This window comes from Natrix helvetica (assembly GCF_964273705.1).
Source record: "Natrix helvetica genome assembly, chromosome: W".
NCBI lineage: Eukaryota > Metazoa > Chordata > Lepidosauria > Squamata > Natricidae > Natrix > Natrix helvetica.
Window position 1 is genome coordinate 83235294 of NC_138555.1, and position 13820 is coordinate 83249113.

General features: G+C 45.0%; 1 protein-coding gene across 2 annotated transcripts in view; it reads right to left on the reverse strand.

Moving 5' to 3' along the window:
* Positions 1-13820, reverse strand: part of LOC309400478 (protein-glutamine gamma-glutamyltransferase K-like) — a 53826-nt gene that overhangs the window by 39620 nt on the left and 386 nt on the right. Inside the window, exon 1 of one of the 2 annotated variants that reach the window (XM_081968999.1) lies at positions 12694-12875. The exons of the other annotated variant lie outside the window; for it this stretch is intronic. The gene's annotated coding sequence lies outside the window, so the exon portion shown is untranslated. Of the gene's footprint in view, positions 1-12693; positions 12876-13820 lie in introns of those variants that run through there. 2 annotated transcript variants of the gene reach the window in all.

Consider the following 13820-nt stretch of genomic DNA (forward strand, 5'->3'; position numbering starts at 1 on the left):
GCTTCTATTGTACAGCACAGTGGAGTTGCCGTGGTAACGGCTTCACAGTACTCCACAAGGGGACTCCCTCTAATTGGGATAAATACAAGGTTATCAGCTAGAAGGATACTAAATAAGCAATCAACGTATGTCATACTAGGAAACCAAACAAAATAAATCGTAAAGATACAAGGAACAAAGCTGGAGTCGTAAGTAGAGAAGGAGGTAGGTAGTAGGAAGGAGGAGAAGAAGAATAGTGATACAAGCTTATTAAATAGTTAAATCTACGATCCTAATTTATGGTTTGAATGTTTGATAGCGCACTTTAATTGGATGTATTTAGAGTCACATTTAACAAGGTGTGCAGCATGCATATTTAATAAATAAATAAGTGCATCCAATAATTTTTTTTTAAAAAGATGGGGGTTATTCCTTATGGCAACCGTCGTAAATATGAGTCGGTTTTCCCAAGTCTCTGAATTTCGATCATATGACTACGGGGATTCTGCAAGGGTCGTAAGTGGGAAAGCTGGTCCTAAATCGCTTTTTTTCAGTGGTGTAACTTTGAACGGTCGCTAAATGAGCTGTTGTTAAGTCGAGGACTACCTGCACAGATAAATAAACTGAGGAACTGGAGCCAGCCAGATGCAAAGATGGGAAAACAGCCGGAGTTAAGAGGGCGGTAAAGACTCAGTTTCTGCTAGAAGGAGATTCAAATGACCTTGGGAGAACATCTGGCGATGGGCAGAATCTCCGCAGCTTTACCCAAACGCTGCCCGTCAGATGCTTGAAGCGTCCATGGGTGCGTTGTGTAAGGAGTGGTTGGATACAGCTGGGGAGGCCTGCAAAACATCTGGGTGAAAGCCAGAATGGCGGGACCGGCAAGGAAGAGATTCCAGCTCAGCCCAAAGATATATTATGCAATGATGATTTGTTGATTAAGACTCATTTGTCATGATACATTGGGCCTTACGCCCACATGTCCCAACTGTGTCAGCAGTTGGGACTTTTGCTCAGTTTGTGGGGTTTATACAGCAGACACAAAACCACAAAACCTGGTTTGTGCCCGCCAGAGATACAATACGTCATGTCCAAATCAAAGAAAGGGAGAGCAGAGACAAGGGGGTCTCCAAACAGAACAACGCTGAAAAAATAATAATTCCTCCTCCCTTGCAATCTTGCTTAATCGCCACCGAGGCAGCCGAGAAAGATCGCGGCCACTGTCCAGTGACAGTGAGTCCCTAAGGATAATGATGCATTCCACGATTGGACGTCTCCCTCGGTTTTCCCGCGTAGGCATCACTTAAGCAACAACACGAGGCGAGGTCTTGGAAGCGGCCTTGCCCAGCGGTCGCTGCAGAAGCCGGGCTTTTCCAAATAGGTGAAGTCCTCATGCGGGTTTTGTGAGGTAAAGTTCAAGAACCCAAACGGCACCGGATGAGAGAACAGCCTGCGCTGAGTTCTCTCAGGCTTGGGTAACCGGGAGTCCGTTCTACCACGCGTCCCGTCCCCCTCTCTAAAACGCTAGATTGTGGTTCCTTTGAAGTAGCATCATTCAACCGGCTTCCCACAACGGTGTCGGCCACCCCACGTTGCAGTAAGCACACCCTAATGATAGGGTTCGCCCAACATGCTAAGTCAAACCAGAGTAACTGCAGTTTTGTTTTTAAATGTTATTTTATTTTTTAAATTATTAAGAGCACCGCGCCTCTCTGCTTAGACAGAGGATCCCATTTAGCAGCGGCCTGCCCTGCACCGAGCTGGGGAAGAAAAGGCCGGCTTTTAAAAACTGGGTGCTCTCTTAAGGTGTGGTCCCCAATTTCTATCATCGGATGGATATTAAGTCAGCTGCGAAGGCAAAATTAAACCGGCTCTTTGTAGTCTGTAGTGGTGAAGAGATTCCTGCCTGAGCAGGGGGTTGGACTAGAAGACCCCCAAGGTCCCTTCCAACTCTGTTGTTCTATGCTATTCTATGCTATGCTATGCTATTCCTATTCCTATTCCTTTCCGTATTTTCTATTCTGTTCTGTTCTGTTCTGTTCTGTGCTATTCCTATTCCTATTCCTTTCCGTATTTTCTGTTCTGTTCTATTCCGTTCTGTTCTGTGCTATGCTATTCCTATTCCTTTCCATATTTTCTATGCTATGCTATTCCTATTCTTATTCCTTTCTGTATTTTCTGTTCTGTTCTGTGCTATGCTATTCCTATTCCTTTCCATATTTTCTATGCTATGCTATTCCTATTCTTATTCCTTTCTGTATTTTCTGTTCTGTTCTGTGCTATCCTATTCCCATTCCTTTCCATATTTTCTATGCTATGCTATTCCTATTCCTATTCCTATTCCTATTCTTATTCCTTTCCGTATTTTCAATTCTGTTCTGTTCTGTTCTGTTCTGTCCTATGCTATGCTATTCCTATTCCTATTCCTTTTTCCTATTCCTATTCCTTTCCATATTTTCTATGCTATGCTATTCCTATTCCTATTCTTATTCCTTTCTGTATTTTCTGTTCTGTTCTGTGCTATCCTATTCCTATTCCTTTCCATATTTTCTATGCTATGCTATTCCTATTCCTATTCCTATTCCTTTCCATATTTTCTATGCTATGCTATTCCTATTCCTATTCCTATTCCTATTCTTATTCCTTTCCGTATTTTCAATTCTGTTCTGTTCTGTTCTGTTCTGTCCTATGCTATGATATTCCTATTCCTATTCCTTTTTCCTATTCCTATTCCTTTCCATATTTTCTATGCTATGCTATTCCTATTCCTATTCTTATTCTTTTCTGTATTTTCTGTTCTGTTCTGTGCTATCCTATTCCTATTCCTTTCCATATTTTCTATGCTATGCTATTCCTATTCCTATTCTTATTCCTTTTCGTATTTTCAATTCTGTTCTGTGCTATGCTATGCTATTCCTATTCCCTATTCCTTTCCATATTTTCTATGCTATGTTATTCCTATTCCTATTCTTATTCCTTTCTGTATTTTCTGTTCTGTTCTGTTCTGTTCTGTGCTGTGCTGTGCTGTGCTGTTCTGTGCTATCCTATTCCTATTCCTATTCCCTATTCCTTTCCATATTTTCTACGCTATGCTATTCCTATTCCTATTCTTATTTCTTTCTGTATTTTCTGTTCTGTTCTGTGCTGTTCTGTTCTGTGCTATCCTATTCCTATTCCTTTCCATATTTTCTGTGCTATGCTATGCTATTCCTATTCCTATTCCTTTCCATATTTTCTATGCTATGCTATGCTATTCCTATTCCTATTCTTATTCCTTTCCATATTTTCTATTCTGTTCTGTGCTATCCTATTCCTATTCCTATTCCTTTCCATATTTTCTGTGCTATGCTATGCTATGCTATTCCTATTCCTATTCCTTTCCATATTTTCTATGCTATGCTATGCTATTCCTATTCCTATTCTTATTCCTTTCCATATTTTCTATTCTGTTCTGTGCTATCCTATTCCTATTCCTTTCCATATTTTCTATGCTATGCTGTTCCTATTCCTATTCTTATTCCTTTCCGTATTTTCTATTCTGTTCTGTTCTGTTCTGTGCTATGCTATGCTATGCTATTTCTATTCCTATTCTTATTCCTTTCCATATTTTCTATTCTGTTCTGTTCTGTGCTATCCTATTCCTATTCCTTTCCATATTTTCTATGCTATGCTATTCCTATTCCTATTCCTATTCTTATTCCTTTCCGTATTTTCAATTCTGTTCTGTTCTGTTCTGTTCTGTCCTATGCTATGCTATTTCTATTTCTATTCTTATTCCTTTCCATATTTTCTATTCTGTTCTGTTCTGTGCTATCCTATTCCTATTCCTTTCCATATTTTCTATGCTATGCTATTCCTATTCCTATTCCTATTCCTTTCCATATTTTCTATGCTATGCTATTCCTATTCCTATTCCTATTCCTATTCCTATTCTTATTCCTTTCCGTATTTTCAATTCTGTTCTGTTCTGTTCTGTTCTGTTCTGTTCTGTCCTATGCTATGCTATTCCTATTCCTATTCCTTTTTCCTATTCCTATTCCTTTCCATATTTTCTATTCTGTTCTGTTCTGTGCTATCCTATTCCTATTCCTTTCCATATTTTCTATGCTATGCTATTCCTATTCCTATTCCTATTCCTATTCTTATTCCTTTCCGTATTTTCAATTCTGTTCTGTTCTGTTCTGTTCTGTTCTGTTCTGTTCTGTCCTATGCTATGCTATTCCTATTCCTATTCCTTTTTCCTATTCCTATTCCTTTCCATATTTTCTATGCTATGCTATGCTATTCCTATTCTTATTCCTTTCCATATTTTCTGTTCTGTTCTGTTCTATTCTTTTGCATGGTAGATTTTCTGCTCAATATTTACAGAGGTAGCCCACGACTTACCACAGTTCATTTAGTGGCCGTTGGAAGTTCAAAAGGGACTTATAATTGCTTTCCACACTTATGACCGTCGCAGCGTCCCCGTAGCTATGTGATCAACATTCAGAAGCTTGGCAACGGACTCGTATTTACGATGGTCGCTGTGTCCCCGGGGTCATGTGATTCCCACTTACGACAAGCAACGTAAATGAGGAAGACGGACTCACTTAACGACGGTGTGACTAACTTAAAAACTGCAGTGCTTCATGTAACAATGACGACAAGGAGGGTAGTAAAATGGGGCAAAACCTCACTTAACGTCTCGCTTAGCAGCAGAAATATTGGCTCAATGGTGGTCGTAAGTCCTTGGCTTACACAACCATTCGTTTAGTGACAGTTCGAGGTGACTACAGCACCAAAAAAAGTGACGGATGGCCGGTCCTCACACTTACGGCCATCTCAGCATTTCCCCCTGATCAGGTGATCAAAATTCGGGCGCTGAGCAGAGAAGGTCCAATTGCAACCTTCCCAGACGGCCTCCGACAAGCAAAGTCCATGGGAGAAAGCTGGATTCGCTTAACAACCCTGCGATTCACTTAGTAACTTCAAGGATTCGCTTAACAACCATGGTGAAAAAGTCGTAAAATGGGGCACGACCCGTTCAACAACAGTCAGTGGACATTTCACTTAACAAGTGCAGGGATTTGCTTAACAACCGTGGCAGAAAGGTGCGAAAACCCGTCACGGCTCGCTTAACAACCTCCTTGCTTAGCCACGGAAATTCTGACCCCCTATCATGGCCGTAAGTCGAGGATGAGCTGTCTGCTCTTTTGCTCGTCCGACTGCTTAATTCTCGGCCAGATTTTTAAGAGAGAAAATACAGGGATAAAACAAAATTATCTCCGGGGAATCGCCGCTCCGTTTTGAGCAAGAAAAGCAGAGCTTCCTCCTCGCTCCGTCACTCTGCACATCCTCAGAGGCACCGTGGCCTTGCACACCCGAGTAGCTCTTTCAGCTCACACCAGCTGGCTGAATCCATGGGAATGTGACTGATGGATGGTTTGAAAATGAGCCGAGGGAGGAAGCTAAAATCTTGCCTGGGGAGTTATGAGGGGGATGGGGAGAAGGAATGTTTGGGAAGCTCCGGAAGGTTACTCATCCGCCATTGTGCCCCACCTTGGTCCTTGTCACCACCCATGGGGACGGGCTCCATCATGGGCAGTACCCAGGTGGGTAGGGAGTCTGCCAGTTAGCCTGGGAAGGAGTTTCTGGTTGAACTGGGCATATGGTTTTTCTATCTCAGCAACTCAAAGTTCGGTGGACTTCAACTCCCAGAATTCCCCAGCCGGCTTGGTAGCTTCGTTAGGTTAATGCTTTGCTGGCTGGGGAATTCTAGGAATTGAAGTCCACCCATCTCAAAGTTGAGAAACATTGCATTAGCATAACGAAGCTACTAAGTTATCAGCTGGGGGATTCTGGGAGTTGAAGTCCACCCATCTCAAAGTTGAGAAACATTGCATTAGCATAATGAAGCTACTAAGTCAGGGGTGTCCAAACTTGGTAACTTTAAGACTTGTGGACTTCAACTCCCAGAATTCCCCAGCCAGCCGGCTGGGGAATTCTGGGAGTTGAAGTCCACAAGTCTTAAAGTTCCCAAGTTTGGACACCCCTGTACTAAGTTATCAGCTGGGGGATTCTGGGAGTTGAAGTCCACCCATCTCAAAGTTGCGGAACACTGCAATAACATAACGAAGCTACTAAGCCGAGAGGGGGATTCTGGGAATTGAAATCCACCCATCTCACAGCTGAGAAACACTGCAATAATATAACAAAGCTACTAAGCCGGCTGGGGAATTCTGGGAGTTGAAGTCCACCCATCTCAAAGTTGAGAAACACTGCATTAGCATAATGAAGCTACTAAGCCAGTTGGAGGATTCTGGGAGTTGAAGTCCACCCATCTCAAAGTTGAGAAAAATTGCATTAGCATAATAAAGCTACTAAGCCAGCTGGGGGATTCTGGGAGTTGAAGTCCACCCATCTCAAAGCTGGGAAACACTGCAATAATATAACAAAGCTACTAAGCCAGCTGGGGGATTCTGGGAGTTGAAGTCCACCCATCTCAAAGCTGGGAAACACTGCAATAACACAACAAAGCTACTAAGCTGGATGGGGGATTCTGGGAAATGAAGTCCACCCATCTCAAAGCTGAGAAACACTGCAATAACATAACGAAGCTACTAAGCCGAGAGGGGGATTCTGGGAATTGAAGTCCACCCATCTCAAAGCTGGGAAACACTGCAATAACACAACAAAGCTACTAAGCCGGCTGGGGGATTCTGGGAATTGAAGTCCACCCATCTCAAAGGTGAGAAACACTGCAATAATATAACAAAGCTACTAAGCCGGCTGGGGGATTCTGGGAGTTGAAGTCCACCCATCTCAAAGCTGGGAAACACTGCAATAATATAACAAAGCTACTAAGCCAGCTGGGGGATTCTGGGAGTTGAAGTCCACCCATCTCAAAGCTGGGAAACACTGCAATAACACAACGAAGCTACTAAGCTGGATGGGGGATTCTGGGAAATGAAGTCCACCCATCTCAAAGCTGAGAAACACTGCAATAACATAACGAAGCTACTAAGCCGAGAGGGGGATTCTGGGAATTGAAGTCCACCCATCTCAAAGCTGGGAAACACTGCAATAACACAACAAAGCTACTAAGCCGGCTGGGGGATTCTGGGAATTGAAGTCCACCCATCTCAAAGGTGAGAAACACTGCAATAATATAACAAAGCTACTAAGCCGGCTGGGGGATTCTGGGAGTTGAAGTCCACCCATCTCAAAGCTGGGAAACACTGCAATAATATAACAAAGCTACTAAGCCAGCTGGGGGATTCTGGGAGTTGAAGTCCACCCATCTCAAAGCTGGGAAACACTGCAATAACACAACGAAGCTACTAAGCTGGATGGGGGATTCTGGGAAATGAAGTCCACCCATCTCAAAGCTGAGAAACACTGCAATAATATAACAAAGCTACTGGCAAGGAATGTCTCTACCCATTTCTACTTTCTCCACCTCCTTGTAAGCTTTTACCCAAGGTCAGATCAGGCAGGAATCCAACCGGGGAAGCCTTTTTTAAAAAAAAATTCCCAGGCGGGAAGGGAAAAGCTGCCTGCCTCGAACCTTTCATTCCAAGAGACCTGTTTGAGGACTTCCCTAGCTATAAGCGAACCGGTTTCCCAGGGTGGATCCTTTGGGAGGCTGAGCCATCCCGTTCTCACGCAGAGAGGAAAATCAGCAGGACGGACGTTTGCTGAATTTTAAAGAGAGTCACCAGGGTGGGGTTTTCGGTTCGCATGTAGGGAAAATGAAATGTAAAAATCACTTCGTGGGAGGCCAGGACAATTGGCAAGTTGCTTTTGGAGGGTGCCGGAACGGAGTCTCCAAGGAAGGGGCCGCTCCTGGGTGGCTGGCACAGCGATCAGGAGCAGTCTACCCTCGTTTGCCACGATCGAGCTGATCTAGGAAGTGCCACACTCTATGGTTCTCAAACGGATTGGTTTATTTTAGATCAGGGGTGTCCAAACTTGGGAACTTTAAGACTTGTGGACTTCAACTCCCAGAATTCCCCAGCCAGCATGGCTGGCTGGGGAATTCTGGGAGTTGAAGTCCACAAGTCTTAAAGTTCCCAAGTTTGGACACCCCTGTTTTAGATGGTCGTTTTTATCTTTTCAAATATACTGAATATGTCGGCCGGCTCAGGGCTTCTTTGAATCCGTCGATAGGGGCAGCTCTAAATAAATAACATTTATTTATTGTTTTAAAAATGTGGCTTGCAAACCAGGCTTGGCAGCTTGAGCGAAGTAAACCAATTGTGGTTTACTCGACAAACCAGGGTTTAAGCGAGGCACTTTTTTTAAAAAAAAGCACCGTGGGAGGAGGATAGAATCTGGGCACATTTGAGAAAGGAAGGAAAATCTGACAATATCAAGCGATCCTTCTCAGTTCGTCCGCTTCTTACTTTCTACGCAAGAATGATTTCATGTGCAGGCTCTGTTTTGGGAAAACAGGCTTTTGCAAGAAAGAAGGGAAGAGTTCCCCTGAGCATGAGCAAAGTACATTTCTTTTTGTAATGATATTTCTGGAAGACGATGTCCTAGACCCCAGGTGGGGAACGATGCCCCTTTATGACTTGTGGACTTCAACTCCCAGAATTCCCGAGTCAGCATGGGGAAATGATGATCCTTTTATGATTTATGGACTTCAACTCCCAGAATTCCCAAGGCAACATGAGGAACGATGGGCCTTTTATGACTTGTGGACTTCAACTCCCAGAATTCCCGTCAGCATGGGGAATGATGATGCTTTTATGATTTATGGACTTCAACTCCCAGAATTCCCAAGGCAACATGAGGAACGATGGCCCTTTTATGACTTGTGGACTTCAACTCCCAGAATTCCCAAGGCAACATGAGGAACAATGGCCCTTTTATGACTTGTGGACTTCAACTCCCAGAATTCCGAAGGCAACATGAGGAACGATGGCCCTTTTATGACTTGTGGACTTCAACTCCCAGAATTCCCAAGGCAACATGAGGAACGATGGCCCTTTTATTACTTGTGGACTTCTTCAACTCCCAGAATTCCCAAGGCAACATGAGGAATGATGGCCCTTTTATGACTTGTGGACTTCAACTCCCAGAATTCCCAAGGCAACATGAGGAACGATGGCCCTTTTATGACTTGTGGACTTCAACTCCCAGAATTCCCAAGGCAACATGGGGAACGAGGGCCCTTTTATGACTTGTGGACTTCAACTCCCAGAATTCCCAAGGCAACATGGGGAACGAGGGCCCTTTTATGACTTGTGGACTTCAACTCCCAGAATTCCCAAGGCAACATGAGGAACGATGGCCCTTTTATGACTTGTGGACTTCAACTCCCAGAATTCCTGAGTGAGCATGGGGAACAATGCTCCCTTCGTGACTTGTGGACTTCAACTCCCAGAATCCCTGACTGGAATTGCCGCAGGAATTCTGGGAGTTGAAGTCCACAAGTCATAAAAAGGCCATCGTTCCCCACTCCTGCCCTAACATAAAAGCTCAGGTTTACGACAACTTGACAGAGTCAAGTGTGATTCTGAGCTGAATGGCGCAGTGAAAAATCAATTTTAAAAACTCTTCAGACCTACACAAAACACACACACACACACACACACACACACACACACACACTACAAAGGTTCTCACCCTCTGGGCCCTTAAAATCGACACCCCTCCCCTCCAAATATCTGTAGAGTGATGAATTAAGATTTAAGTCCAGGGCTAATCTGGATTTAAGGCATTCTTAGCCCTGACTAAAAAATGTGTCCATTTTACAGGGAGTCCTTGTTTAGCGACCACCACCAAACAAAACAGTCCCGAAGTGAAGCCGTGCTTATGCTCTTCCATCAGCTTTCCTCTGCGTTACAGACCTGCAAAAGTCATAGATGAGAGGACTGGCCACTACGTTCCTTTTTCATCCCCCACCTCGTGACCGTAAACGGACGCTAAATGAGGATTGCCTCTAGGAGGATCCGACCAGGGTCGCCGGCAGGATCACAAAAGGGCAAATGCCACCAAGCCATCTAATGTGCAAATCCAATTCATTAAAAGAGTCTCAACCAAGTCAAAAGCAGGATGTCCCGTCCGACTCCCAAAAATAAATATTTGGATGCAGACAAATTTGAAGAGAAAGAGAGAAAGGAAACGATCCTGTTTCTGCGCAAGAATTTTGCACGTTCTTTGACTCCCCCCTGCCCCCCTGGTTCCAAATGGTCTCAAACCAGAGTCGCACCAGAAAAATCTCTTGATCAGACCACGAAAGATCCGTTTTGTGGACTTGAATTCTCTGAAACCATCTTCAATTCTGGGTTGTACAAGAAAATCCCGCCACGGAATCCCTAAAAACCATCAAACGTCTACAAACTTCATCGAAGGAGGAAGGCATAGAGATCATCCAATCCAACCCTCCAGATGGATTTAATCAATGAACCAGAATTAATCAGTGGAACTGCTTGCCACCAGAAGTTGTGGAATGTTCCATCACAGGAGGTTTTTAAAGAAGAGACCGGACAGCTGTTTGTCTGGAATGATGTAGGGCCTCCTGCTTGAGCAGGGGGTTGGACTAGAAGACCTCCAAGGTCCCTTCTAGCTCTATTCTGATTGATTGATTAAAACATGTCCAATAGACAGATGGGTCTGGCTACCACGTGGCCCATAGTTCTGCCATACTTTAAGCCAGAATTAATTTCCCAAGAATTTAAACTTGAATTTGTGTCCTGCGCTCCAAAAATAAGTACGAGAACAATGGACGATATCTGTTTGTTTAGCCTCTAAATCTCCAAAACGAGGAATTTCCCTCACTCTGCTTTGCACAAGGCTGGCCATGAAATTTAGGCCAAAAACTTGCAGCTTTGTTCACACAACATGGAGAATCTGTAAACCACTTTCCGGATAAACCATGGTTATTCGTTATCAGAAACTTTTCTGCAAAAGGGAATCTCTCTCTGTCTCTTTTTCACTCTCTCTCTCTCTCTCTGTCTCTGTCTCTCTTTCATTCTCTCTGTCTCTCTTTCATTCTCTCTGTCTCTCTTTCTGTCTCTCTGTGTCTCTCTGTCTCTCCTTCACTCTCTCTCTCTCTCTCTCTCTTTCTCTCTCTCTCTCTCTCTCTGTCTCTCTTTCATTATCTCTGTCTCTGTTTCTTACTCTCTCTTTCACTTGGTCTGTCTCTGTCTCTCTGTGTCTCTCTGTCTCTCTTTCACTCTCTCTGTCTCTCTCTGTCTCTTTGTCTGTCTCTCTGTCTCTCCTTCACTCTCTCTCTCTCTCTCTCTCTCTCTCTCTCTCTCTCTCTCTGTGTCTTTCATTATCTGTCTCTGTTTCTCACTCTCTTTCACTTGGTCTGTCTCTGTCTCTGTGTCTCTCTGTGTCTCTCTTTCACTCTCTCTCTCTCTCTCTCTCTCTCTCTGTCTGTCTCTACTTCACTCTGTCTCTCTCTGTCTCTGTCTCTCTCTCTCTCTCTGTGTCTCTCTTTCATTATCTCTCAGTTTCTCACTCTCTCTTTCACTTGGTCTGTCTCTGTCTCTTTGTGTCTCTCTGTGTCTCTCTTTCACTCTCTCAGTCTCTCTCTCTGTGTCTGTCTCTTCCTCCCTCCCTCCCTTCCTATGTCTGTCTGTCTGTCACCATAAATCACTGTTTCTCAACCTTGGAAAATTGAAAAAGGGTGGACTTCAACTCTCGAAATTCCCATCTTTTAAGATGGTGGACTACAACTCCCTTGTCTGGCTGGGGAATTATGGGAGTTGTAGTCCACCCATCTCAACAGTTGGGAGTTCTGGGTGTTTGTCTGAGAGAGAGAGAAAAACAGAAATGAGAAGGAGGGAGGGAGGGAGAGAAGTGAGAGATAGAAAAAAGGGAGAAAGAGAGAGAAGTAAGAAAATGCTAGAGGGAGAGGATGAGAGAGAGGAAAAAGAGAGAGAAGCAAAGAAGACTGGGGAGAGAGAAAGAAAAAAAGAGAGAAAGAAAGAAAAGATGAGAGAGAGAGGAAAAAAGAGGAAAACAAATGAGAGAGAATGGGTAGAGAGAAGGATAAGAATTAAAGAGGGAAAGAAAGAAAAGAGAGCGAGAGCGAGAAAAAGAGAAACAGAATGAGGGAGGGAGGGAGAGAATGAGAGATACAAAAAGGGAGAAAGAGAGAATGGAGGGAGAGGATGAGAGAGGAAAAAGAGAGAAGCAGAGGAGAGACTGAGGAGAGAGAAAGAAAGAGGGAGAGAGAGAAAGAAAGAAAAGAATGAGAGAGAGAGGAAAAAGAGAGAGAAACAAATGAGAGAATGGGGAGAGATAGGATAAGAAAGAAAGAGAGAAAGAAAGAAAAGAGAGGGAGAGGAAAAAGAGAAACAGAAATGAGAGGGAGGGAGGGAGAGAAGTGAGAGATACAAAAAGGGAGAAAGAGAGAAATAAGAAAAGGATGGAGGGAGAGGATGAGAGAGAGGAAAAGCCCACCCAGCTTCAAATGTTTCCAAGCTTGGGAAACACACTGCTTGTATAGACCAACAAACACACACACCACCTCTCCTCCTGCAACGTTCACACAATTTGTGATGGCCGAGCCAACAAGCCACCTTCGGCTTGTCAATCTAGGTTTATCAAAGGCGCTCCGGAAACCACCACCACCCAAAAGCCCGCAAAACGACCCCTCCCCTCATTTCCAACCACTGGTGTGTGTGTGGTTTTTCTTTTTGACCCACACACAACTATTTGGTGTATCTCCACAACAGGCGCTTCACCCACAAACTCGTTCAACCGGGTCCTTACTTCAACTTTCCAAAGTTTTTAAAGTTCAGTATCAACTCGTGGGAAGCTTAACACGTTCGGTCTTGCGGGAACAGGGGAGAGAGAGCCCACGGATTTGTCCCCGGAGAGGTTCGGGGTTCGGATCCGGCGCGGTCTGCGCCCCACCCGTGTTTTCGCAAGTCCCTGCTCCACTCTGGGGGGGGGGGGGAGGGAGGGGAGCCCGGCCTGCCTTGCAGGGTTGTGGTGCCTTTCGACGCGCCGCCGTCTGCGGGCACGACTTTAGGATCTCCCCGAGGCCCCTTCCGACGCCCAGAGGGAGGCAGGGTCCCAAGATTCGGGACTCCCCCTTCCCCAGCTCCAGAGGTTCAAGCCCTCCGCACTACAACTCCCATCTTCCCGAGGATGGGCGCTGGAGTTCCTGCCACTGGCGCTGGAGTCCTTTCCACGCGCGATTCTTGCAAACAGCCGCTTTGGTTCCTAACTTTCTTGTCGTGACCCACTGCGGGCTCACAGGTGGGATTGAAGGGAACCCCCCCCACACACTTTGGGGGTTCTGCCCATCCCCCCCCCGCACCCCACATCACCCCTTCTCTGCTGCCTTCGACCCGTTCCCTCGGGAATCCCCGGCTGTGGGCTTTCTCCAGAATCTCTCTCTCCCCCTCCCCAAAACTTCTTCGGTACTCCTCCTCGATTTTTGTTTTTTTAAACTCCCCAACACCTGGCCCGCATCCACTGCCTGCGCGCACAGCTGGAGACACCTTAGAGCTCCCGTCTGCTAAAGGTTTCCTCCCTAGTCCAGTTCTTCCTTCCTTCCTTCCTCTTTTCCACCTACCTACTTTCTTCTTTCCTTCTTCTCTCCTTTCCCCCTTCCTTCTTTCCTCCCTCTTTTCCACCTATCTATCCACTTTCTTTCCTTCTCTCTTTCCCCCCTCCCTCCCTCTTTCCCACCTATCTACCTACTTTCTTTCCTTCCTCTCTCCTTTTCCTTCCTCCCTCCCTCTCTCCCTCCCTCCCTTCTTTTCCACCTACCTGTGTATACTTTCTTTCCTTTCCTTCTTCCCTCCTTCCTTCCTCCCTCTTTCAGCACCGTCCTCCCTTCCTTCCCTCCCTTTTCTACCTCCTACCTATCTTCTTTCCTTCCTGCCTCC